General features: G+C 33.6%; 1 long non-coding RNA gene across 4 annotated transcripts; it reads left to right on the top strand.

Annotated features, from left to right (window-relative positions):
- Positions 1 to 11: 11 nt before the first annotated feature.
- LOC110021303 lies at positions 12 to 16,863 on the top strand. Of its 4 annotated transcripts, XR_002293643.1 has the most exons (7): positions 12 to 182; positions 10,353 to 10,422; positions 11,195 to 11,237; positions 11,492 to 11,515; positions 11,695 to 11,770; positions 12,572 to 12,701; positions 12,793 to 13,453. It is a non-coding gene; the product is annotated as an uncharacterized LOC110021303 (long non-coding RNA). The 4 variants fall into 4 exon arrangements; XR_002293646.1 differs by lacking the exons at positions 12,572 to 12,701; positions 12,793 to 13,453 and adding an exon at positions 16,543 to 16,863; XR_002293645.1 differs by lacking the exon at positions 11,195 to 11,237.
- The last annotated feature ends 8,068 nt before the right edge of the window (positions 16,864 to 24,931 follow it).

The following is a 24,931-nucleotide window of genomic DNA, read 5'->3' as shown; positions in this document are numbered from 1 at the left end:
AATTAGCCTGCCAGGGGTGACGTTGCAGGCGTATTGCACGAGAAAGGCGCAGGACACCACGGGGCGCAACAGAAGCTCAGCGGTGTTTTGAGGCCAAAATCGAAATTTCCTCTCTCGATTCAAATTGAAGCCCTTTGGTTCTTCTGCAAAACCTAGCGGCAAGAAGCCGCAGAGAGTTGTATGTAATTTTCTTACACTTGATCAAGCTTCATGCAATATCTTACTGTTTTAAGTATATGCTCTATGTCTTTTATAATCTGTTTTGATTTGAGAATTGAAGCCCTTATTTGTGGCAAATATTTAGTGTTCTGGATTAGTGTGTGGTTATTTTGATACAACTTTCACTTTTATATGAGCTCCTTACTTCTATGGATCAGATATTGTGGCAGTTTTTTTTTTTTTTTTTTCCTTTTTTTTTTTTGGAATATTATTTATTTTTTATTAGAATCTTAGTTAGCTTAGATCAAAGATTTTGGAAGTTATATTAGACAATTATTTATTTCTTTGTGAAATGAATGATCATTAACTTTTAAGCATTTTGTGATTTCTCTACTGTTGTGACTGTTATAGGGAAAAACAAATTTTTTTTGAGCTTGTGTACATGAATATCTTGATTATGCCTAAACAACAAATTAAGGTATTCTTATTTATCTTATATATTGTCATTTTATTGTAGAAAACGAACTCAGATTAATCTTTAAGCACGAAAGGCATCAGACGTCGTAAAGTTTTTCTTACTGCAACTTACAATGTGTGATATTTACCACTTTGAAAGGTCCAAATCAAGGAAAAGGATTATACAGATGTCCAAGAAATCAAACAAAGGATGATTGTGACTATTTTAGATGGATGATTGAAGAAAATGATGTATTATACGAACGAAAGTATGTTGAACAAGCATCGAGTAAGGAGGTGGTAAAGAGATCATTGAAAAAACATGATTGTGACTTGAAGTTCATGTTGAAAATATCAATCGTGTTACATTTTGTAATAATTGCAATGTTTTTCTTAGTATTTGTACTCCTTTGATTTTGATGATTGTACTATAGTATGTTGAAAGAATACCGTTGTTATTGATGAAGTTTTAGTTTATTTTAGATGTCCAAGTAGTTTAAAGTATCAACTTTTGTAAACTGAATTATGTTCTAATGTCATTTTGGAATGATTTTTAATTGAATAAAGTGTGTTATCTTATTTGTCTTCAAATCAGAGGAATGTATTTGTATAAGTTTCTAATGTATAACTGTTATGTTGTTTTTCAGTTTGACCTGTTATTCTATTACTCATTTCCTGCTAAATCCAATGTGAAATCAATGCTTAGATCTTCCCAAAAGGATTTTGGAATAGGTAGAGGAATATTATACCTTTCCCATAAGAAAAACAAAAGATAACAGCCTTATCACTTTTCCTTCCACATAACCTCAATCCTCACTTCTGTCTCTTCTATTCGTAACAAAGACAGACTTTGTAAAAAGACTTCAGATTGCAGACCTAGAAAAATAAGGTTTTCTGCAGCAACATATGAACCTCATGCATAAAAATTAAATTAAAAAATAAAATTTATATACACAGCAATCAATTCTTATGTGTCATGCCCGTTTCACAAGAGAATAATGTTTTAATCAGATGACCATGAATTCATGAACAGCAATCAATTCAAGTCCGCAAGAGAATACTGTTTTTGTTTCTTGAAACAAGGACAGAAAAGAATTATCCACTTAATCATCATTCAACAAAAGAGGCTTTAGAAAAAGGGGCATTTACATACATGCCACACAATTCTTATGAATTTACATATCTAATACCTAAGCTTCACTTTTTACATTTATACCACCTAAATCTTTCATAACACATCAAAAACACCACTCTGTTAACTTTTAAAATGTGAAATATACATTTTCATGCATTATGCATGTGTAAGATGGCATAAGTGTAAATTTGAAGTTTAGTTCTTAGATATGTGTCATACTCTTAAGGCCAATATTAATATTTTGAGGCATTTACATACATACCACTCAACTCTTTTATATTCGCATATCTAACACCTAAAATTTGCTTTTTAACCTTTATACCACCCAAATCATTCATATCACATAAATATATAACTATTTGAACTTAAAAAGGTGAAATAAACCTTTTAATGGATACGTAACGTGGTGTAAATGTAAAAATTGAAGTTTAGTTGTTAGATATGTATATAATTAGGAATTACATGGAATGTCTATAAAACTTCCTCGACTGATGGGTTATTATTTCATCCAACCTAGAACCAACTTTATTTTGAACCAGAAATGACTCTAATACAGTGTTTGCATCCAAAGTGAAAATAAAGAATCAAAAGATGACATTTGAGTTACTCATTGATGAGGTCAAGGAAATAACAGTTATAATTAAGGAGCAAATGCAGATTTGCAGAATTTCAGGTGAATGTTTACCTGCTTAACTACTATCTTACAACTAAAAAACAATAAATGGTTACACTGAGAAAATATAAGAAATCATAATACCTGCCATTGTGATGGAGCTAAAAGCATTGAGGCCTTTTGGATCAAGCATGTTCTAAGGCATCAGTAGGTGTCATGTTCTTATATTCTATCTGAAAATTTGAGAAGGGCAATTTATCATAATGAATCAGGAAATACTAAGAAATGCTTTAACACACGCCCACAGCAATATATATATATATATATATATATATATATATATATGTAAGAATTCATCAAAATTGGCACTTACCAAATAGTGGTACTATGCACTCTTCTGGCCTTACAATGAAAATATGTACTTCTGCTACAGGATGCATTCCCTAAATGAGGAAGACAAAGTTGATCCACATAACTACAGAAGATGATATAGAGAATAATAATAATGATTAAATGGGGCATGTTTTCATTACATGAGAATAAGTTATGAAGACTATTAGAATAAGAATGTCTACAACTGAAGGAACAAAGAGGTAATCTCTGGTGGAAATCACAAAGTGATCAATTCCATGAGCCTAAAAGAAAATATTAGAATAAGAATGCATAAATTGTTAAAAATCATATGGTTCTTCATCAAATCCACCTCTCTTTCACTTGGAAGTGTATGCGCTGTAGGGATGATAAATAAGGTTCTATATAGCAAGTTTCCAGTAGGCCAAAGAACACGCCGAAATAATCAGATGAAAACTAAACGATTAATTCTCTCATTTCAAAACACAAAAAAATAATCAAATCCAAAATTACAAAAATTGAGCAAATGTAAAACTTCACTCAGTAAGTTTGTTCCATTCCTCCCCTTTTTATTTGTAGTTTAGTCCTAAATCTAGTAGTATAACTCCTATGCTTCGAGTCATTGGTAGAATTTCCATTTTTTTACACTTTCAAACTTCCTTGACTCAACGGATTCTCACATGTAGTTCTATGGTGGCTCCATAGTCCGCATCGCCCGCATTTATGAACATGTCTTCTCTTAGTGACATTGCTCTCTAGAAAGTGTTTAATTATGCTCTTTTAGGTCTACCCCTTGGCCTTGTAGTGTTGGGCACTCCAACGCATGTGGTGTATGTCGGCACATTCCACTGCTCTTTTCTTGGAAGAGTTGATATAGGAACCTCATAAGCTGATTTATACCTACAAATGAAACAAAGAAATTAATATCATAGAACTAACTTGTAACAAAAGATAAATAATTTTATACAATTTAACAACCTAGAAACGTAGTGGCAATCATGAGCATAAGTGTTCCATAAAGGGTGCTCTTTGGAACCAATGAATGTTGCTGCATGAATGTATGATAAACCTCTAATTTTGCCACACTCTACAAGTACATTCTCTAGTATTCATATCCACTTCATGTCTTTCGTGACTTTCTTCAATCTCAGCTTTGTAAAGTGTTGACGGCCTTACTAGTAGCTGTTCTTTATTAGTCAGATATTTCTCTAAAGTAGTCCTTGACATATGAGACTAACTCACCCTTCCAATTGCTTGTCTTTAGCTTACTATTCGCCCTTACTTCCATATGTTTTGCACAAATCATGTCAATTAAATCAACCACTATTTTGTTCTAGTTTTGCCAACTCACGAATTAAATGATTCTGCAAGATTGTTTGTGTTATAATGATTCTTGATCTCAATAAAAAAATCACTTCTAGATCGCTTTTATGGTAAATTCTGTAAATATGCATACACTTGCAGTGAGCTATAACTCAACTTATTCATAATATCTTCGAATTTATGCTTAGTGTAATGGTTAGATGCAGACTACACTAAGCTTGCAACTTTATTGATGTCATTATAATTAAACATTTTTTTTAATTCTTCCATAAATGAAAAATACATACTCTGTGTTCAACGTTTTGAAATGCAAGTTCAATAGCTTTTGCGAACCCTTCCTCCATGTCAAATATGAAAGCTTTCTCTTTTTGCTCAAATGCGAACATGTTTGTCAATTGTTTAAAAAACAATTGCCATGTCTTCTTTGGCTCTGTTTCAGCAATAGTGTAGGCTACAAAAAATAATCCATTATTTCCATCCAATGAAATTGTAGATAAAAGAGCACCCAAATACTTAGATTTCAAATGACATACATCAACACCAATCGACCTAATATAAATCCATCAATTGAGGCTTTAAAACAAACAAAAAATCTTTTGAAAGAGAAGTCTTGTTTGCTACAAGTGTATGAAATATGAGATCCAGTATTTCAACTTATCAATTCTGCTTGCAATGTAGGTGCCCACTTATAATTATTATCAACCGATCCGAAAATGATAATTCTTGCTTCTCTTGATCTTCAAAACTTCATATATGACAGTGAAATACCATATAAATTCTCCAAAGAGTTATTTATCTGCATTGGAGGGATGTCAGGATTCTTTTTTACAATATTTTCTATCTCATGAGCTACCTAGGATGTTGTTGTTTGTTTATTCCCTGCTTCGTTCACACCATGACATAAATGTCTCAGCTCGAATTTTTCTTACTTCAAAATAATTTTCATTTGCACATAGAGTAGCTCGTACTCTTCAAGAGCATCCATAATGTGAACATAATGCAACGATGCAAAATCTATTGTTGGCTTGAAACTTCAACCCAAAGCTATTTTCAATTGCAAGAGAGTGGAGAATCACAAAAACGAGCACCATTTTTCAAGTCACAATCACCTACTATTTGTTTAATAAGAAAATCCTTATTGTAAATCCTTCTCTCAATGTTGTCAATACAGTTAAAAGTAGATTGTGTGCAATAGTTATCCAACACGGTTCCATCAATCTGAAGTTGTTCATCTTCTGAGCACATCCCAAGATCTCTTTGATTTTGTGTAATAATCCCTACCTCTGCTTGGCTATATTCGTTACATTGAACAATCATTTTCATAACTTCAGTGTCACTGGCAATATGAATGTATTCTTCGGGCAATGTTTCGCTTTTATGATAACACAACTCAAATGCATATCCTTTAAGCTAAAGACATATCACATCAATCTCTTTAGCATCTGTAAATTCTCCTTATCCTTTTAAATTGTAATCGTTTTCAGCTTCCCTCCATCGTATCTCATTCTTGGTTGATTCTTAGCTTCTATCCAATATCCATCATATTTTAATGTGATCAAAGTGGTTCATAGTCATGCATTAATTACAACCAGAACACTATAAATAGAGCCCCACCCCTCTCATGAGAGGGGGAGAGCTTGAAGCATGAAGAAGAGCTTGAAACTTGAAGAAGAAGCTAAAGTCTAACACCACCACACACCGACCGTCGTCGACCGCCACTGACCTCCGTTGACCACCACTGACCGTCGTCGACTTTTGCCGATCACTATCGACTACCGTTCACTGCAACTTATCATTGCTAACCACCATCGACCACCACCGATTGTCGTCGATCACCGCTAACCACCGTCGACCACCACCAATCGGGAGCCACCAATCGCTATCGGTCGTCACCCGTTCCTAGTAACAATTCATCAGAACTTCGGCATTGTAACATGGGAAACCTAGTAACCCTTTCCCGCCTGTGGGATAAGTGGTTGCAACTGTAATCATCTTTTTATAGTGAAACTCTCAGTTTGGTTAGACGACATCGTTTTTCTCTTTTCGAGTTTTCCATTTAAGAACTTCTGGTATTATTATTAGTTGTTTTTTCTTTTATGAGTGTGTAATGAATATTTCGTATCATGCTAAAATGATAATCTACTACTCTACTGCTACTAATGTTTTAGCACGCATTAGTTTGGCGTCATATGTGGGAACTTCAATCCCACAACTGAAAAACTTGCGAGACTTACTATATGGTCACCAAACACAATATTCGTGACAACGGAGCATCCCACTCCAACAACCATCGTTCCAGGGAGCAGTTACGATGTCTAGATGATGTCATTCACACCGAGCTACAATGCCTCATCCGTGAAAATTTCGCCCTAAAGAAAAATGATCGCTTCTGCACTCATTGTAACGTCCATGAATCTTCTTCCTTAGCGAATGTGGTCCTCCAATACCTCATCCTAACAGGTTAAAGCTTCCAGACATCGACAACTACAAAGGTATAACTGATGAGAATATTGATCACTATCGAACTATCATGCATATTCAATGTGCCTCTGATGCGCTTCTGTGCACTTCAATGAAATGGAGTTGTGTAAAGACAGAGACCCAACTCAAGATTGCTGATCTGTTACTTTGGAGGAACCCTCCAAATATATTGAAATAAAAGATAATAGTGATCAGGAAGACGAAGAAATTAAATGTGCTCAATTTGATGAAGCACAAAAAAAAATTTCTTAGACACAAGTTGCGGAGGTCAAAAGACCCAGTAGATTCATACGACCGATAAAATGGTTTTTTTTTGCTCTATTTTGCTAATTAATAGTGGTGAACCAAATTGTGGAATTATTTTTTTTTTGCGTTGATGTCTGTTGATCATAGACCTTAAAATATTCTATATAAATGATCTGATACGACATTTAAAGAAATAATATGCCTCCATAAGGGGAAGAAATATTATCTTATAAATGAATTTAATCATTCAGATGATAAAATCTTTAAGATTATGAGACTATGTGAACTAGATTTTTCCTTACTTTACAGGTGTAAGATAAAGTTTATTTTATTCTTGGGTATGCTATCCATACAAGGCCAAATTCTCATAGCTCATTATATCTCCAGAGCTGTGAACTTCAGAGAAAACTCTAGATTAAAATATTGACTTATGTTACTTAAATTTTAAGGTTAAACTTTTCGAAGTTGAGATTTCAAGGGGTCATCAATTGAACCAAATTTAAAATTTCAGAAGAATTAAGCTTAGAGGTTGAACTTACAATCGAATGACGGTGTGTCATGGAAAGGTCTAGGAGGAACGATTCGACCATCTCAGGGAGGACGGCTTACCAGAAGACTTAAATTTGATCTTGGTTGAAGATCTTTGAATTAAAATCAAAGGGTAATCAAGAGAGTTTGAAATTGGTTAGATTAGTTTAATTAATTGAAAACTTTAAGTTTGGAGATTTGGATTGGGAAGATTGATTTGAAATTTTGGTCTTTGAGTCGCTTGAGTTGGAAGAGCTCCCTAAACTAAAGGGTAAAGTTGGGTCGGAAAGATTTTTTGATGGAGGTTAAAATCTTAGCTAGCCTAGACTCTACAAGGAGCTTAGATGGGTGGACTAATCTAAAATTTGGAAATAACACCCTCGGTCAGGATACTTTTGGCTTTTCATCATTTTGAGAGTGTTGGTATCCTTCAACTATGAACAAACCTTATAACTTTAGCATCATAGTGTGAAAAATGGAGTATTTTTTTAGCTTAAGGTGGTTAGTGGTGGATTCGTTAGTAACCATGGGTCACTTTATTTTATATTTCATTGTCCTTAGTACTAACTACAAGGATCTAGTATACTAACATAGGCTTCTAGATTGAACTAATCTAGGATACGTGCGACTCTCAATTTTTTTCTATGTTTGCTAACCTAGGATCTCAAGGTTAATCTACATATATTAGATTTTCATGATTTAGTTTGTTTTGGGATTTGATATTTAATTTGTGATTTGTTTCAATTCCTACTTTTTCAGTCATAGTAAAAATCAAAGTTCTTCTAGGTTTTAAGTTTTTGCAATTAGTTTTCAAGGTTGGTGTCCTTTATTCAGTTTTGTCCTTAGATTCGGCTCTTAGTGTAAAATCTTGTATGTCATTTGCCAACTTATAGAATTCAATTTCTTTTAAATTCTTAGATGGTTTAAAGATTTTAAGTTACTTTAAGTTTTAAGAATTTTATATCTTTTAAGTTATTGGTTTAGGTGTCTTGACATGTGAAATTAAATATCTTAGCCATTTTTGGTATCTTAGTTATCTTAGGTTATTTAGTTCAAGTGTTTTAGTTATCTTAAGTTATTTAGTTCAAGCATTTTAGTTTTCTTTAAGTTACCTAGTTCAATTCTTTTAGTTAACTTAAGTTATTTAGTTTACGCATTTTCTTTATTTTAGGTTATTTAATTTAAATGTCTTATATGTTTTAGATTTTGTAGTTCAAGTCGTTTAATGTTATCTTTAGTTATTTCATTTGAGTTTTAAATTTATTTTATTTGATTTAAATTAAGTGTTGATATTTCAGTGTTTCATTTTATTTTAAGTTTTTGGCTTAGTTGTTTAAACTATTTAGGCGTTTTAGTTTAAAATATTTTAATTTAAATGTTTGATTTTAGTGTTTTAAGATGCTTTAAATTATTTTAAATTTTTTTAAGTTTATCGTATAAAAATGTCTAAATTATCTTTAAGTTGTTTTTTAATATATATATATATATATATATATATAAAGTTATTTTTAAAGATTTAAAATTAATTTTGAATTATTTTAAGTTAGTTTTATTCTAAATTTAAATTAGTTTCAGATTACTTAAAATGTTGTGAACTAAATAAGTTTGTAAATGATACATTTTATTAAAATATTCAGGAGAAGAACTTACATATTGTATCACTGGTGCCTGATGTAGCACCTAAGCGCCCAACAAAGCTTTCCAGATTAGTGAGCGGGGTAATGCAACACCCAGGAGGAGCGCAATCACTCCCGGATCATTCTCTTGACCCAAGCACTTGGAAACCTAACACTCGGGATTGGCGTTGATTTTGTATTGGAGGTTGGTTATGTGCCAACATTTCGCAGCTGAATGATCAATTTTGAGACATTTGACATACATATGGTGGTTGTCTTGTGTTTGTTGTTTTTGTGTGTGTGGATTTCTGATTGGTGGGTAAATTTTGTTTTTGTGCTTGTTTTGGTATTGGTATTCTTTGTTTTTGTTGGTGAGAAGGGCTATTGCTGGTTGTTGTTTTGCTAGTTCGGCTGCAATGTTTCACTCTTCATTGTGAAGTAATGAATAGATGTCCTAAGGCTCAAAGGTTGAGTTGTGTGTGCATGGCTGTTTTAAAGGTTCGGTAGCTTTGTGGTAGTCCATTGAGAATGTAGAGGATAATATCCTCATTCTATTGTCTACCAGTGTCTTTACTGTGGTTAGATATCATGATATGGTGATGGTGCCCATGGTAATATGATGTAGCTCATTTTTAAGCTGTATTACCCGTGATTTGTTTGCTGATTGGAGTCTCATTTCCAATGTTATTCTATGAAGTAGTTCGATTGAACCTAAACATGTGCATGCCTCTGAATTCTCTTATTCATTGGGTATTTCTTTGTCCAGAATGTTGTAATGATATGATCTGACTTGGCATCAGGATAGACTATATGATGCAAACATGATTCATTTTATCATTTAAAATCCTTCCATCATCTCACATCTAAATTTATTTTAGAGTAAGTTAACTCTCCTTTGTTTCCCCAAAACATGACGTACCAATGTATGCAAGAATTAATCGAAGCATCCCAAGAAGTTGCAACCAACACGATATAGAATCATCTGAATTTCATGGACTATGACAATCAAACTTTTATAAACCTTGAATATTTTAGCTTCTGTATAAAAGATGTACTTATATCATTTAATGCATCTAAACATTGTAACATTTACCATGATATGTATTTCACCCCAGCTAAAATCATAAGATATATAATTATAGAAATTAATATAATTAGTGTCCAGACTTGCAATTATGCACACACCATTGTTTCCCACATACATATACCTACCATGACTTGCATGAAAAAAACAACTAAACATCCATTGATCATTGAGCGTGCAACAGATAGTCATGTAAAGAACATTACCAAAATCTGTTAGTCGTGTTTTTATTTGTACTTTTATCTTCCTTATGGTTATAACCTACCAGTTTTTTAATATATATTTATTTTGAAGTCATATAATCTTGCTTAATCTGCTCTTACTTTCTGCAATAGAAATAAGTCATGTTCCTACTAACAGGTTTGCTTTTAGAGCTTCTTGTGGTTGTCATTTTTGGAAGGGAAGATAGAGAACAGGAATGGGAGACAGTGTAAGAGTATTTGCTGATTTATATACTTTGTTTCCTTTTCTTTATTATACTGCTGGCTAGGATTTGGCTGTTCCTATACTTTTTTTTTTGGTATGACCCTAAATTTCATTAATTGCATTACGAACACATGAAGTGGCTTCAGATATTAAACTAACTACATAACTGCCTTCCATCTTTTACGGAGGCACGACTTCATGCTAGTTATTTAAAATAAAAAATAAATGTTAGGAGCAATATTTTCAGAATATGAATTGGACAAGACTTTAACATCATATAAGCATTTTTCTACGATTTACAGTTGAATAGAGAACGAGGAGCATATGGTGTACACCAGAGCATAATTTTTGTTGATGTTTGGTGTGTTAAGTCTTCATCTTCATTTAATTTTTCTCAAAATTTTATCACTGTTCCATCACAAACTTAATAACTTCTTGTTACCACCGGCTGTTTTTTTGCTTATATGATAGTTCTGAACTCCTTAGCAAAAACAATTGTTTTTTTTTTTATTTATAAATTCTAAAATTTTCAGCCATAATGGTGGTAGTTTGCTACTTCTGAGCTCAAAATTCTTTTTATGGCAATTAAAACTCTGTGGTAAGTTTTGTTTGTTATGAGGGATGATTCTTGCACATGAAAGTTTTGTTTTTTTTTTATTTATAAACTTTATAAAAACATGGTTAAATTAAGATCTTTAATCCATGTTGATGATTTGATTAAAATAGTTACATATAAGTCGTGTGTTTTGCTAAAAGTTCTTGCACATTCTTGGCAGATTTGTTACTTTCTATTTACCTCATTCGAGCAGTTTGATTCAGGTTGGAACCTCGCAATTCTCTCTCACATCTTATTGATTTATTCTTCGTCTCCATGTATTGTCTTTTGATGCATAGTTTATTTTCTTAGCAAAAACATTTAGATTTATCATTCTGTGTATTGATGTAATTTGCCATCTGGTTCTCTATCGGCGTTGGATCTGTTCAATATCTCTACTAACAAGAAACAGCTACTTTTATTACTATTTTATCATAAACCATAATTTCTATTCTTATCCTTGTAATTTTACCTGCAGGTTATTCACATTGTGCTACACCAGGTATATATTTCTAATTTTGTTCCTTTTTGATAAAATATCTAACTCTCTGCATTTAGATCTCTTTGTACATGTTTATCAGAGCAAGTTTGAATCATTGTCTGTGATTTTTTCATTTCATTTTCTTTCAAAATTTCTACTTCTAGTTTGTAGTGGTTTATTCTTTGTATTGTATGGTTAAGTTGAGAGCCGCAGCAAATCAAGCCAAGTTCGGCATTTCGCCTGCAGCAAAATCTTGAAGTAGAAGTTCATGTAGAGGTGATGTATTTTGATACATATCATATTATTAAATATGCTGCCCAAACTAAATGCTATGTACAACTACATGTTAATTAAAACATAGTTTTGCATCGAAGTCAATGTTTCATTTTCAGGCTTAAATTGAAACTTCATAGCATAATTCTTTTACTAAAAAAAAAAATTAGGGATGTTCATACTGCATGGAGCATTGAAAGCCTCAAAGTTGGGTTTGAGGTTGCCTTTTCTATCTAATTGCAATCATTTTCTTTTTAATATTCATCTCTTGTGCAAGTTATATTTTATTAATTATTAGGTGATATTTTTATTGATTTATGTTGTTTAAATGAGGACATTGGCGTCCTCATAACTTGTTTATTTTATCTGTAAAGTAACATTAAAGTATTGTTTATTCTATATGAAATCTCTTACAGTTATATATTAAATGACTACAATTATGATGTGTGACACTAGAGTGAAGTAGCCATAATGAACTTCAGATTCTCAAATTGGCGACTACTTGCTGGTGTATTTAGTCCTGTTTTTTGAAGATCCTAAACTATCTGGAACAAGTTTAGAACTATTGAATGGCTATCTATAGATGTTATGCGGTAGCTAACATTTGGTTTTGACGCTTTGCAAAGCTGCAAGCTTCATTTCTATAAGGGCGTCATGGGATAGTGTTCGATGTGTTGATCCTGCTTAATGTCTTGTTATTAGGAGTTGCTCTTTGTGGTTATTAGTTTATGGAATAATTAATATGTTGGTTTCTCACGCTTTAATTGTTTATAAGCAATTTTTTTTTTAATATAATGTGTGAAGGAATATCAAATCAATGCTCGAGAGCGAAAAAAATGTTGGCCAATACCTTCCATGAAAATTGTTTGAGGCACAACTAAACATGAATTGAAGACTGATGGGGGAACTTTTGGCTTAAAGCCAGAATGCCCAGGTCCCTTATGAAAGTTAAGAAAATGTACTTCTTCCCTGGAAGCCCATGGATCAGTCTATATTAATGTGTGACAACATTGATCTTTTTGCAGCACACAGAGGAAGTTCTTATATGGATTAGTCTTCTCGCCCTTCCACAACATCACGACCTCAACGTGCAGATTTTTTATTATTATCTTGGAGGAAATAGAAAAGATAAAAAAAAGAGATATCAGTGATTCACAACGGGATCAGTAACATCACTGATCAGTTTGATCATCTGGATTGGCAGATGAAACAACAATCAGATCATGTTGTTGTACTCCATGATGCACAGGTCCAAATGTACAACAAGAATTGTTGGATCGAGAAAGATTCCGAGGAGTTTCCGAACTATCCCTTCTACAACTTGTACGTTCATCAGTCAATTGGTGATATTGGAGAAGTGGATAGTGAGGTTGATGATAATATGTAGTGGATTTTTCGTAATAGCTTTGATGTGTGCTTGTAAGTTCTTGGTTCCGTGGAGTATTAGCTCTAATGTGTGCTTGTAGGCTTTCTAATATTTTGAGTCGTGTGCTTAGTAGTTTTTGTGTGAAGTTAGAAGTTATGTTTTAAAGGTTGTGAGTGAATTATAATGTGTGTTTGAATGGGGATTAGATTTATGTTTGAATAAAAGTGATTGTTGGTGTTTGTTAAAATTATATGTTGGAAGATGTTTAAATATGTTGAATTAAGCTTACTAGTGTTCGTAGTGCCTTGGTGTGCAGTGCTTGTTGTTAAAATTTTATAAAAAGAAAACAATATGAAAATCTGGGCATTGGCGGCTAGACGCCAGTGTTGTTAAAATTTTATAAAAAGAAAAAAATATGAAAATCTGGGCATTGGCGGCTAGACGCCAGAAACCTCAGAACCTAGCGCTTAGGTGTCAGAACTTGGCGTCTAAGCGCCGGTTCAGTTGAATCGACGAATTCGGCTTAAAAACCTGATTTTCTCCTAAACCATCATCTTCTTCCTTCTGGTTTTCATGAAATAGAGTGTTGGACTTTCTTACGGCTTCTCAAATCTTGGTCTTTAGGGAAATTTCTTGCTTGGAAAATTTGGATTTCATCTCCTTAAGGTAAAAGCTTCACTTTAATGCAAAAATTTTTTATTTTCATCATGGATTCATCTCACATTGCTCAAGTGCTGAAATTTTGGATTTAAGGAAGAAATGAATGAAGAATCCATGGTGGAAGGAATCTTACCTTAGAAAAATGTTGTTAGGAGCTTTGGAATATTATTTAGAATTTATGTGGAATTTTCTTGAATTTTTATAGATTATGACTCCTAAAACTAAGAGGGGGAATGGAAAAGAATTGTTTGATTTTAAAAAATTCATCAATATGAAAGCTCAGTATATATACAATGAACTTCTTACTTCTAAAAAGTTGATTCAATAGAGAGCTTTCTTCGAACTCGGAGGAGCTATTAAAAGGTTGATTATAACCCGACATTGGGAAAGCCTCTGCTACTTCACCATTGTAACTGTTATCTCTATTGTCCATTAATTTTACGCCAACCTTCGAGAAGCCTCTGATGATCATATATTTGTTCGAGGAAGAAGTGTAGAATTTACACCTGAGTGCAACAATGCTCTGTACCAGTTGCCAAATATTCCAAACTGTGATAACTCTTCATTTGAGCCTACTGAGTCGCAGTTGGATGAGGTGATTTCATTTCTGACTAATGGTAGGGGAGTTTGGAAAGTTAAGAATGACCATAAGGTAAACTTCTCCGCCCCAATGTTAAATGCACCCTCCAATGCACGACTTCTTCCTTCAAATCATCTTAGTGAGGTTACTAAGGAGAGAGCATCATTGAACTTTTGTATTCAACAAATGAGAACTATAGATATTGGATCTCTAATTTATCAGAATATCCTTATTTCATCTAGAGGTGGAACCACTATAGGTTTAGGTTACCCTGCCCTGATTTTTATTTTATGTAAGCAATCAGAAGTAGGATATGAGAATTAGGAAGAACTATTACAGCCTCTTAAACCAATTAGCAGGACCAATGTACATGTTTATGAACTGCATGCTGGATTGAGATCTAGGGATGGAAGTTCAGATATTCCTTCTACCTCCACTTCTAGACCTTCGACCTCTGGTACTGCTGCTCAATCTTCAGCCACTCTGGAAGATTTTCACAGTGATTATCAGGCACTGGTGCATGATATTGCATATCTCTAAGGTAAAGTGACTAATATCGACAATAAGGTTGATCATGCTCAAGAATACTTAAACTCAAACATGATTATGATATGAGTTTCAATACATCTCTAATGAGTTTTCTTCAGGGAGATCATGATCAGTTTCCATCAAATCCTCCATTTTCGGACTATTAACCACAGAACTATATGGATAAGGATGAGAAGACTGATGATGAGACAAATGGAGATGACAGTGAGGAATAGTGTTTATGTTTGTTGTGTTATATTTCTTTATATGTATTTATTAAAGTTGTTAGATGTTTTGAACTCTTTGGTGTAGTAGTGGATGTTGTGGATTTATTTTGATTTGGTTCTATCACTGATTGCTTGTTTATATTGTTTGATGTTTGTTGTTGCTACACTACTGTTGTTATGTATGTTTATTATGTTTAGGGAACTTATGTACTAAGCAATTTCTTTTTGTTATATACATGTTAATTAAGCTCTATTGTTGTTATATACCTATTTTAATACCTGCATACTTTCATGTTAAACCCTTTTTAGAAAATCATTTTTTCTTCCTGTTTCTATATTTTCTGTACTAAATGTCTTAACCTCGGGGAGGGGGAAAGAATTTTGAAACACTTAATTTTATTTGTCCTTAAGAAACTATATTCAAAGAAAATATTTTTTTTTTAAATAATATGAGGTATGTGGTGTTATTTTTATAGAACAATATGTTTTTTGATGTTGTAGATGTTGTGGTAGACTTAAGTAATTTTTTGGTGATAAAGGTTAGTTCTAAGAATTAAGATATTAAGTACAAAAGAATAAGAATATAATTTTACTATTTAAAGTAGGAAAGATATTGTCTTTTTGAAATACTGAAGATCTTAGATTTGTACTTTAAAGAACTGAGACTCTATGAAAAATCATTTTTGAAAACTAAAATAAATTATCAAGGTAAAGAAATGTGATGAGTTTTTAATTTTAAGAGGAGGATAGTGTTTTAAGAGGAGGATAGTGAAGTTGATAGTGAAGTTCAAAATCATTAAAGGCTGACTCAGATATAGTAATCATTACCGAGAAAAAGAAAGTAAATGATTGAAAATGATCCTAAAAGTAAAGTAAAAGAAAAAGAAAAAAAAACTTATATGTAAAGTGAGGAGAAAATTAAGGGGATGCCTAATTAAAAATTGACTTTACTTGAATCATCTTAAAGAGGTTTTATTACAATTCTAAGCTTTTATTTTCTAAAAGTATTAGTTTACCTTTACTAGTATAGTTCTCTCAAATTCTATATGTTATTTTTCTAAGGCCCCTATCTTTTTCAAACTACAATTAATTTTTGAAATGAATATAAAATTAGAATTTCTGTACTTGATTACAAAATATTCTTGTCTTGTTTCTAGCCTAAATTACTAAGATTTTTCTAAAGTCATAACTACCACATTTATAGGACAAAACAGTAGAGGTCTTTAATGAAACCCACATCACATGTTAACATATTTAATTTTTCAAAAGAAATAAGTTACTTGCGGACAAATAACAATTAAATTTGGAAAATTTTGACATGCCTAAAATATGTTATTTTTGTTTGCACATTTAATACCTATTTTTAATGATATCACGCTTTAATGAAAGATATTTTTGATGTTTTTGGTTGTAGGTACACTAAATGGAGCAAGTGGAGCAAATAGAACGAAAATAGAGCAAGTTGGAGTACAAGAAAACAATGTGGCCAATGTTGACCTGACGCCTAGACGCCAGAGACGATTTTTCTAGATGGTTCAATGAACGTGAACGAATTTTGAAGGACCGCTTGAAGTAGCTCTTGGTGAATTTGAGAGCTCTATTTAAAGAGACTTCTGGAGATTCAAAAAAGAGTTTCTTAAGGGTGAATGAGAGTCTTCTTAAAGAAGAGAGAGTTTTCTTGGAGAGTGGAGAAAGTTTTGGAGGCTTGCTTTGATTTGGAGGAGAAGAGGAGAAGAGGAGAAGAGGAGAAGTGAGAGATATCTTTTTCACTACAGTTCTAAGTGAGATTGGAGTGGAATTGTAAGGAGAGTGAGTGATTCAAAGGAACTAGAATGATTGCTTGGGAAAAGATAAGTTGTGTATTTTGTTTATTTTACTTAGTCTTGTTTTGTAAACTTATATTTATCTATAAATTTATGTGTTGTATCTTTCCCATGAGATCTAAATAGCTACCTTTGTCTTTCTCCCTGTAATGAGGAATAATTATGTAGCAATGAAGTTTAGTGAGAAATGCTTTTAAAAGCTATTGTGAAACATAGTGACCCAAAATGACTATGATTTTCTCAACATAGTAAGAATCACATTTAGTCTCATAGGAATGAAGTTTAGTGAGAAATGCTTTTAAAAGCTGTTGTGAAACATAGTGACCCAAAATGACCATGCTTTTCTCAACATAGTAAGAATCACATTTAGTCTCATGGATGAGAATGTAATACATGACGTTTAGTATAAATAAATAGAGAAATAACTTTTGATGGACATAAAATTGGAGATTTTAGAGTGACAGACTAAAATTCTCAATTTGGTCCAGATGTTTGGAAACTAAAGCGAGATGTTAGCTTTCAGGTGAGGGGTAAGTGGGAACTCTAAAGTGCAGCTAGTATCTTCCCAGCCTAGTCACGAGTTTAGGGACTAAACTTTGGATTAACCAATGTTCTTTACACACTCGAGAGAGGGTAAATAATATGTATGCTTCTATTTCGCACAATACATTAATTATATTAAAAATTATTAGATTCCTACACTGATTATAAATTCATTGCAAGGGAAAGGATGTTTTGTATAAATTTGAACTCTTCTATACATTGTTAGTTTAGAATTGCTTAGTGGTAACTTTACATTTTAGCCTTTTTATACTATCTTGTATTTACATTTTGCATTTGCTTAACATAATTAGCCTTTCTTTTAATTATGTAGGATTAGGTAATATGCAAAAACTTTTTATCATTTCCTATATAAGTTAACTACAGTTTAAAGAAAGTTTTACTAAAGTCATCCTATAAGAGTTTTTTTTTATCCTTGTGGGATTGATACTTAGGACTCCATTAAAGTCTTATATTACTTGAAACAATACGTATATTTGTGTTGTACCCCTAATGTGTAAATCATTTTATCAACTTTATATAATATTTAATTTTGCACACTAGCCACTTAATATAAATTGGGTGGTCAAACTTTGGTCATATTTCGAAACAAAAATAATTGTGTAATTGCAGGCCGGGTCACCCCCATTTTGCTACTTTTGTGTATGTTGCCTTCAATGGGAGCATTATCGGTACTAACTGGTTTATTTTGCATAAATCAGCCAAGATATCCTCATCGAATCAACTTTTCAGTCTTTTCCTTAAGCTGCTTACATGCCTTAGTGGTGTGGCCATGACTTCGATGAAAATGGCAGTATTGTTTTTTATTCCCCGAGTTAGGTTTTAGTAGGTGAGGCCACTTAATAGTTTTCTCATCTTTGATGGCCATCAGAACGTTAACATGCGATGTGTTGAGTGGTATATACTCTTTCTCAGGTCGATTGTCACTTCGTTGGCCCGCAGATTGGGAAGGTAGGTCACGATTCCTCTGTTGTTCAAACTTTCTCTGTTGCAAAGATTAATTATTTTCTACAGGGTCACTCTTGCACTTACCCTCAAATTGCTCGAACTGTTTCTTATGTGCGTTGATGGCCTCGTCTGCAGTAATTTGGGCCTCAACATGGTGGAAAATATCAATATAAGAAAGAATAGTTTTCCACATCAGTGATAAGTACAAGGGTCCTGGGCAGAGCCCCCCAAGGAAGACTCCTATCATGAACTACATAGCTACTCCCAGAATCTGTGTGACTTCAGCAGAAAACCTATAGAAGTAGTCCTTGAGTGACTCTCCTTCACTTTGGTGAAATTTTGAGAGATGGGATGAATCTTTGATGATCCGTCAATTTGCTAGGAACTGCTATGTGAATAGTCTGGCAAGCTTGTTAAAGTTGTTTACAGTGCCTCCCGACAGAGAGTAGAACCATGTACGAGTTTGTTCTTTAAGAGTAGCAAGGAAAACTTGACACATAAGCACATAAAAGGCACGATGAATCTGCATAATGGTTTGATAGCGATCAATATGCTCATAGGGGTCAGTTATCCTTTTGTAGGTGTCGATGCTTGGAAGCTTGAAGTCTATTGGGATGGGGTGTTGGAGGACCGCATCCATTAAGGGAGAAGATTCATGGACGTTACGGTGAGTATGGAATCAATCCTTTTTCTCCATGGGTAACTCTTCTCGAATGAGGCATTATAGCTCGTTACGAATGACATCATCTGGAATGGCAGCAAAATGTGGTTACGTCAGGTGAGCTGCGTGAGATGGATGAGTGAAATTTGAGGTATATAGAAGTTCAACATCATGACCTAATGGGGGTAGTGTTCCTTCTTGGGGAGGGGGGCATGTATGGGTTCCTCCGAGTAGTGTGTTTCCCATAGATCATTGAATTAATGGTAAGCGAACTTCATTCAGCAGTGTGGGTAGCGGCTGTTGAGCCCTGAGTAGGAGTTGTAGGATCTCCATTTGAGACTCCTCCATGTGCTCATTTGATCTTCTATAGAAGAACCTAAGACGCCTTTGTTGGTAGGATAACGTCTTCCAGGGCGGGAATATGAAGAAACATGTCGCCCTTTGCTCTGTGAATACTCTATGGAATGATGGGCGTTGGAGCGGGATGCTCTGTTGTCACTAATGTTGTGTATGGAGGCTATATTGTAAGGCTTGCAAGTTCTTCAGTGGTGTGATTGAAGCTTCCCACAGACAGTGTCAAATTATTGCATGCTAGAAAATTTGTGGCGGTAGAGTCATTGCTTGTCGTCTTAGCGTTGCACAAAATATCAGTGAACACTCAGATAAAAGAAAACAACACCTAGTGACACTAGAAATTTTTATGTGGAAAACTTGTAAATGGAAAAAACAATGTGGCCTAACCCAATTGTAAAACTCTACTGTAAGTTGATGATTACAGAACCCTTTGTCCCACATGTAGGAAAAGGGTTATAAAGTCTTCTGAATTACAACGTTGATGTGTAGATGAACTTGTTGTAAAAAATGAGCAGTGATTGGTGATGATCGACCGTGGCCGACAAATAGGGGTCCACAGTGACCGGCGATGGTCTACGACAGTCGGCCGTGGTTGACACTAACATGAGTGGTGCTAAACTTCAGCTTATTCTCAACTCTTCAAGCTCTTCCTCAAGCCTATTTATAGAGGGATGAAACTCTATTTATAGAGTCTCAACTGTAATAAATGAGGGATATGAACCACTTTGATCAGACGATTCAAATGACTTCGCTCGATCATATGATGTTGGGCATTTGAGTGCCTTAATTAATGATGTCAAAATTAAGTGATTAAGTGATCGTGGGCTCCTTGGATTTGTCTCGCCGAGACACTCGATCTATTATAAACTTGTCAGATTTAGCATCATTTAATGGCTTGATCATGACTCAATTTGGTTCAGATTGGATAAAAATTGGTACCGTTGGGTCCATCTCTTCGGGTCGGTCAGTTTGACTATAAGGGTCCATTTGGTGCAGCTTATTTGGTGCGGTGAAGTTTTGAAAACACATCTGGCTTGTTTGGGTAAACTGCGTTTTGACAGCTTATGCGTTTTCAAAACGCAGAAAACAACATTTTCACATTGCACCTATCTAGGTACGGTGGGAGCTCATTGACAATGGTCTGACTTTTCCAAAAAAATAAAAATTTATAATAGTCACCGCACCTAGCTTATCAGCAGATTATTTTTAATCAGCTTATTAGCAAATTATTCAATAAGCTATAGCTGCCCCAAACATACCCTAAGTTTATTGAAATCGGAGCTCCAGATGACTTTATATCGAGGTTTGAATATTTTTGCTAAAAAAATTGTCTCAAGATTTGTCGGGTGATGGAGATTAGTTGGAGGCATATCACCCCAAAAGTTTAAATTATTTAATTGAATGACTATTGTTAATTTTCTTAATAATAAATTATTCTTTTAGTGTTTAAATATCATTATCAACTTGAAATTGAGTAATTTGAAGCTTATGCGATTGCTCTTATCGAGAAGTTGATTATCTTATCGGACAAATATTATTCAGTAGTTGCTAACCACACTTTTAAGTTATTATTATTTTTTTATAGGCTATTTGTACTCATATTTAAATATTTTATTTGTTGGATTTATATCATCAAGATATTTAGTTCACTTATTAAGTCACTAAAATCACTAATTAAATGACCTTGAATTTAATCTTAATTTTTTTTAATTCAATTATTATATTATGATCAAATCTCGATCAACACTTATCCAAAATAATTTTTTATTTTTTAGTATTTATATACATGCCATACAATTACATTTGCATATCTAACAACTAAACTTTAATACTTATATGCATAACACCCAAGCTTTTAAGTTATTATTAATTATTTAAAAGTAAAATATATCTTGTCATGCATCAAAAAACAATAGAGGCACATAAAAGCCCATAAATTTGCTTTAGCTTCTATTTATTCTGATAAGTCGTTTATCTGGAAATACAGACAGTAGGGTTCGACACGCGTTCCTCGTTTAGTTAAAAAATCAATCGCATTTTCAGATAAGTAACTTAAATACAATTTTTAAATAATATGACGACGTTTTTAAAATGTCACAGCAACTAATTAAGCTTTTTAGCTCAAAGTTTCTAAAGAGAATCAAAAAAAAAAAAAAAAAAAAAAAAAAAAAAAAAAAAAAAAAAAAAAAAACAAAATAGAGGCACATAAAAGCCCATAAATTTGCTTTATCAATACACAAGTAACCAGCCTGAAATGAAATCCCCCGTGTAAAGGTCGGGTCCACGACTCCCAATTCGAAAAAGAACCTCCTCTCCCCCCCGTAAAATCCGCCGCTCCTTCCCCCCCATTACCTCAACCTCGAGATCCGTGTCTTGCGTGTGCTACGCGCCTCCGTTTCCTGCTCGCATTCATCATCTCCACTTCGCTCCCCCGCAAGCATGCACGCGCGCTTCGCTTCAGTCCAGCAATGAATGCCTCACCGGATCTCCTATAACCAAGAACACAACTTCTTTCCCGACTGCACAACTCCAATCTCAAACCATTCTTCTACAAGTTCAACAAAAATTTAAACTTTTGCATTCAAATTGGTACAACCAATTATAAACGATGTTGATTAGCAGAAAAGTTGAGGTTTTAGATAAGAAAAGAGAAGCATTTATTAAAAATTCAAAAATGGAATTAATTTTTATAATATACATGATTATGAGAAATTTTTTAAAATTTTGCATCTAAATTAGACAAACATCACCCCAGCCCATTAGCTCAGCGATCCATAAAGCAAACTAGTAATGTCTGTCGCATTAAATCTGAAGTGCCAACATATTATTTGTGATTACAACAGAGCAAGTGCAGACCATACCTGCATGCATTTGCAATTGTGGCCTGAGCCAAAATAGTGGAGTAGAGGTGAGAAGTCCTTGTTGGAGAAGGGGAGCACGTGCAGAGAGAGGGATGGATATAAATAAGAGAATGATGCAGAGAAATGAAGTAGATACCGAGCCTCGATCGATCTGCACGTGCCCTGCTTCTCCAACAGAAACTACTCACCTAACAGGAACAAGAAGAAGAAGAGGAAGAAGAAGAAGAGGAAGAAGAAGAGGAAGATTGAGATGGCGAGGAGCAAAATGGGAGAAAGTAGCTCTTTTATACAGAAGAATCAAGAGAATGGCTTGATGGAGGGAGAAGGAAGCAGATATGGAGAAGTTACAGATAGATGGAGTCCAGGAGTGGCTTTGCTTACAGAGGAGGTATGGAGCAATCAAGTGCCGGGGGGGTCATACCTCTCATTTTAATACAACTCAGCGTACACCTAAAATGTCCTTATTGGCCAGCTCGTCGGCCTCCACTGTCATAAATTTTTCTAAGATAAACTATTTCTCCTCGTAAGGAACCCAATAATTTGAAAAAAAATAAAAACAGAGAATTAATTCATGAAGGAAGCACAAACTTAAGCCGTAATTGGTGTGTTAACTGATCAGATAAATGATTATTTTATGAGCAGGGCTTTGAAAGCTCTGGTTTTGTGATTCTCACAAACGTACGCAAGAAATTTTAGTTAGTATAGTGTTGAGAAAAATTAGGGCGAAGAAAACAGTAATCGACACAAATCCAGAAGAACACAGAGATTTAACGAGGTTCGGCAAAGATGCCTACGTCCTCGGGAGCAGAGCGGCGATTTCCTTTCAATATTCAGAAAAGAGGTTACAGAATAGAGGATTCAGCTCTCTCAAAGACCTAGGATTACAAACAGGTCTATTTATAATCCTAGAGTAAGCCCTGCAGTACAATATATAATTCACAAATTACCCCTGTACTGTATAGCGAGGCGTTGACCCAACACCCCCAACCCACATAATGTAACTTCCCGATTTGGACAGATTCTTCCGCTCCGCTCCGCTTCGATTTAGCGTCTGTCCCGATATGGTATATGAGCCATACAATAACATATAGCTTATCATTTTCTTTTGAGATGGTATTTACATGTTTAGGGTGCCGTTTTATGTTATTTTGTGTAGATTTTTCGACTTATAAAGAGATTTTTTAGGGAAATACTCGCGAAAGACTACAAATTTGATTTACTTTAAGTTGGATTAATCAAATCCAATAAATTTGAATTTATTTTAACGGTGGAGTACGCGATTGATAACGGAAGAAATCTTTCTCGCAATTGAATTTAATAAATCAGGATTCACGTTGAAAAAGAAACTGATCGTAAGAAAAAATGTAAATAGAATGAGGGAAAATTTGATTTGATAGAGCGTTGAGTTAATTGTTTAATTTTTTGGTATTTTGATTTGATAGAGCGCTGAGTTTATTGTTCAATTTTTTGGTATTTGGTCGGTTTTAAACTAAATTCACGACTAAATCCTATTAATATTATGCTACCAAGCACCACCTAAAAGAGGTTAAATGCTTGATGACATTGTGATGTGATAATCGCTATGGATTAATCATAAGTTGGAGATAAAATTCAACAAGGTATAATGAATTTAAGTTTTAAATAACTTTTGAACATTTGAATGATAATTATTATATAAATATGAATTGATATATTCATTTATTGATTTATTTTTATAAGCGCATTAAGAGGGGCATAGATAAGAATTACTCTATCGACAGTTATGTCTACTTTACAAGCTATTTTTATTTGAATTCATATTTATATCATAAAATAATCATTTTGACTTTAGTTTAACACTTCTAATTAGGTTAACATTTTTTGTTCTTTTAGGTTAGCTTTTCTTATGCACTAGAGTAGCTTCCATAATGAGAGACAATTAAGAAAAAACTGAGAGTTTAATTTAATCCTTTAACGTAGCTCATCAAACGGTCTTAAAAAAAAAACAAAGTAAATATGGCCCCTATTCCTTAAAATGGGGAGTTTGTTCGAAGGATGGATGCATGAATTTGATAGTTTAGTTTAAAATAAGACTCATAGTTAGGTCTATTTCATGTCCCAAATATTTGAGTAGAGCACATTTCAAGAGCAATTGATCACATGGGAGAAAGTCAAGAAGATCTTTTGGATAATGTTGGAGGAGTTGCATCAATAAGATGCTTAACGATGAATAGGTATCCAACCGGTGTTGGGATCAATTTGTTTGTTGATCGCAAATTCATTTGGATGATGAGAGTTTTGTGAACTTAATGAGACTAATTATTATGCTATAAAAAGACATTAGCAATGATGGAAAATCATAATTTACAATCAATAAACATAACTAAAAATAGTTGTATTCGGAGAGCATAATTTTCTTAGAAAAATATCGCTCTTATTTTTATTGAGCCTGTTAAAAAAAAAGAATATTGTCCGTCATCAAGTAAGATTAATCACACAACCAAAGGCACACATGATTTATGTGAAAAATCCCGTAAATGGGAAAAAATCACGGGAGAGTCGTAGTAAAAACTTCATTAATCAAAAGTAAGTGATCAACAATTAAGCTGGATACAA

This window comes from Phalaenopsis equestris, unplaced genomic scaffold, assembly GCF_001263595.1.
Source record: "Phalaenopsis equestris unplaced genomic scaffold, ASM126359v1 Scaffold000002, whole genome shotgun sequence".
Taxonomy (NCBI): domain Eukaryota; kingdom Viridiplantae; phylum Streptophyta; class Magnoliopsida; order Asparagales; family Orchidaceae; genus Phalaenopsis; species Phalaenopsis equestris.
The sequence above is the reverse complement of the archived record's forward strand: the minus strand, read 5'-3'. Positions and strand labels throughout refer to the sequence as shown.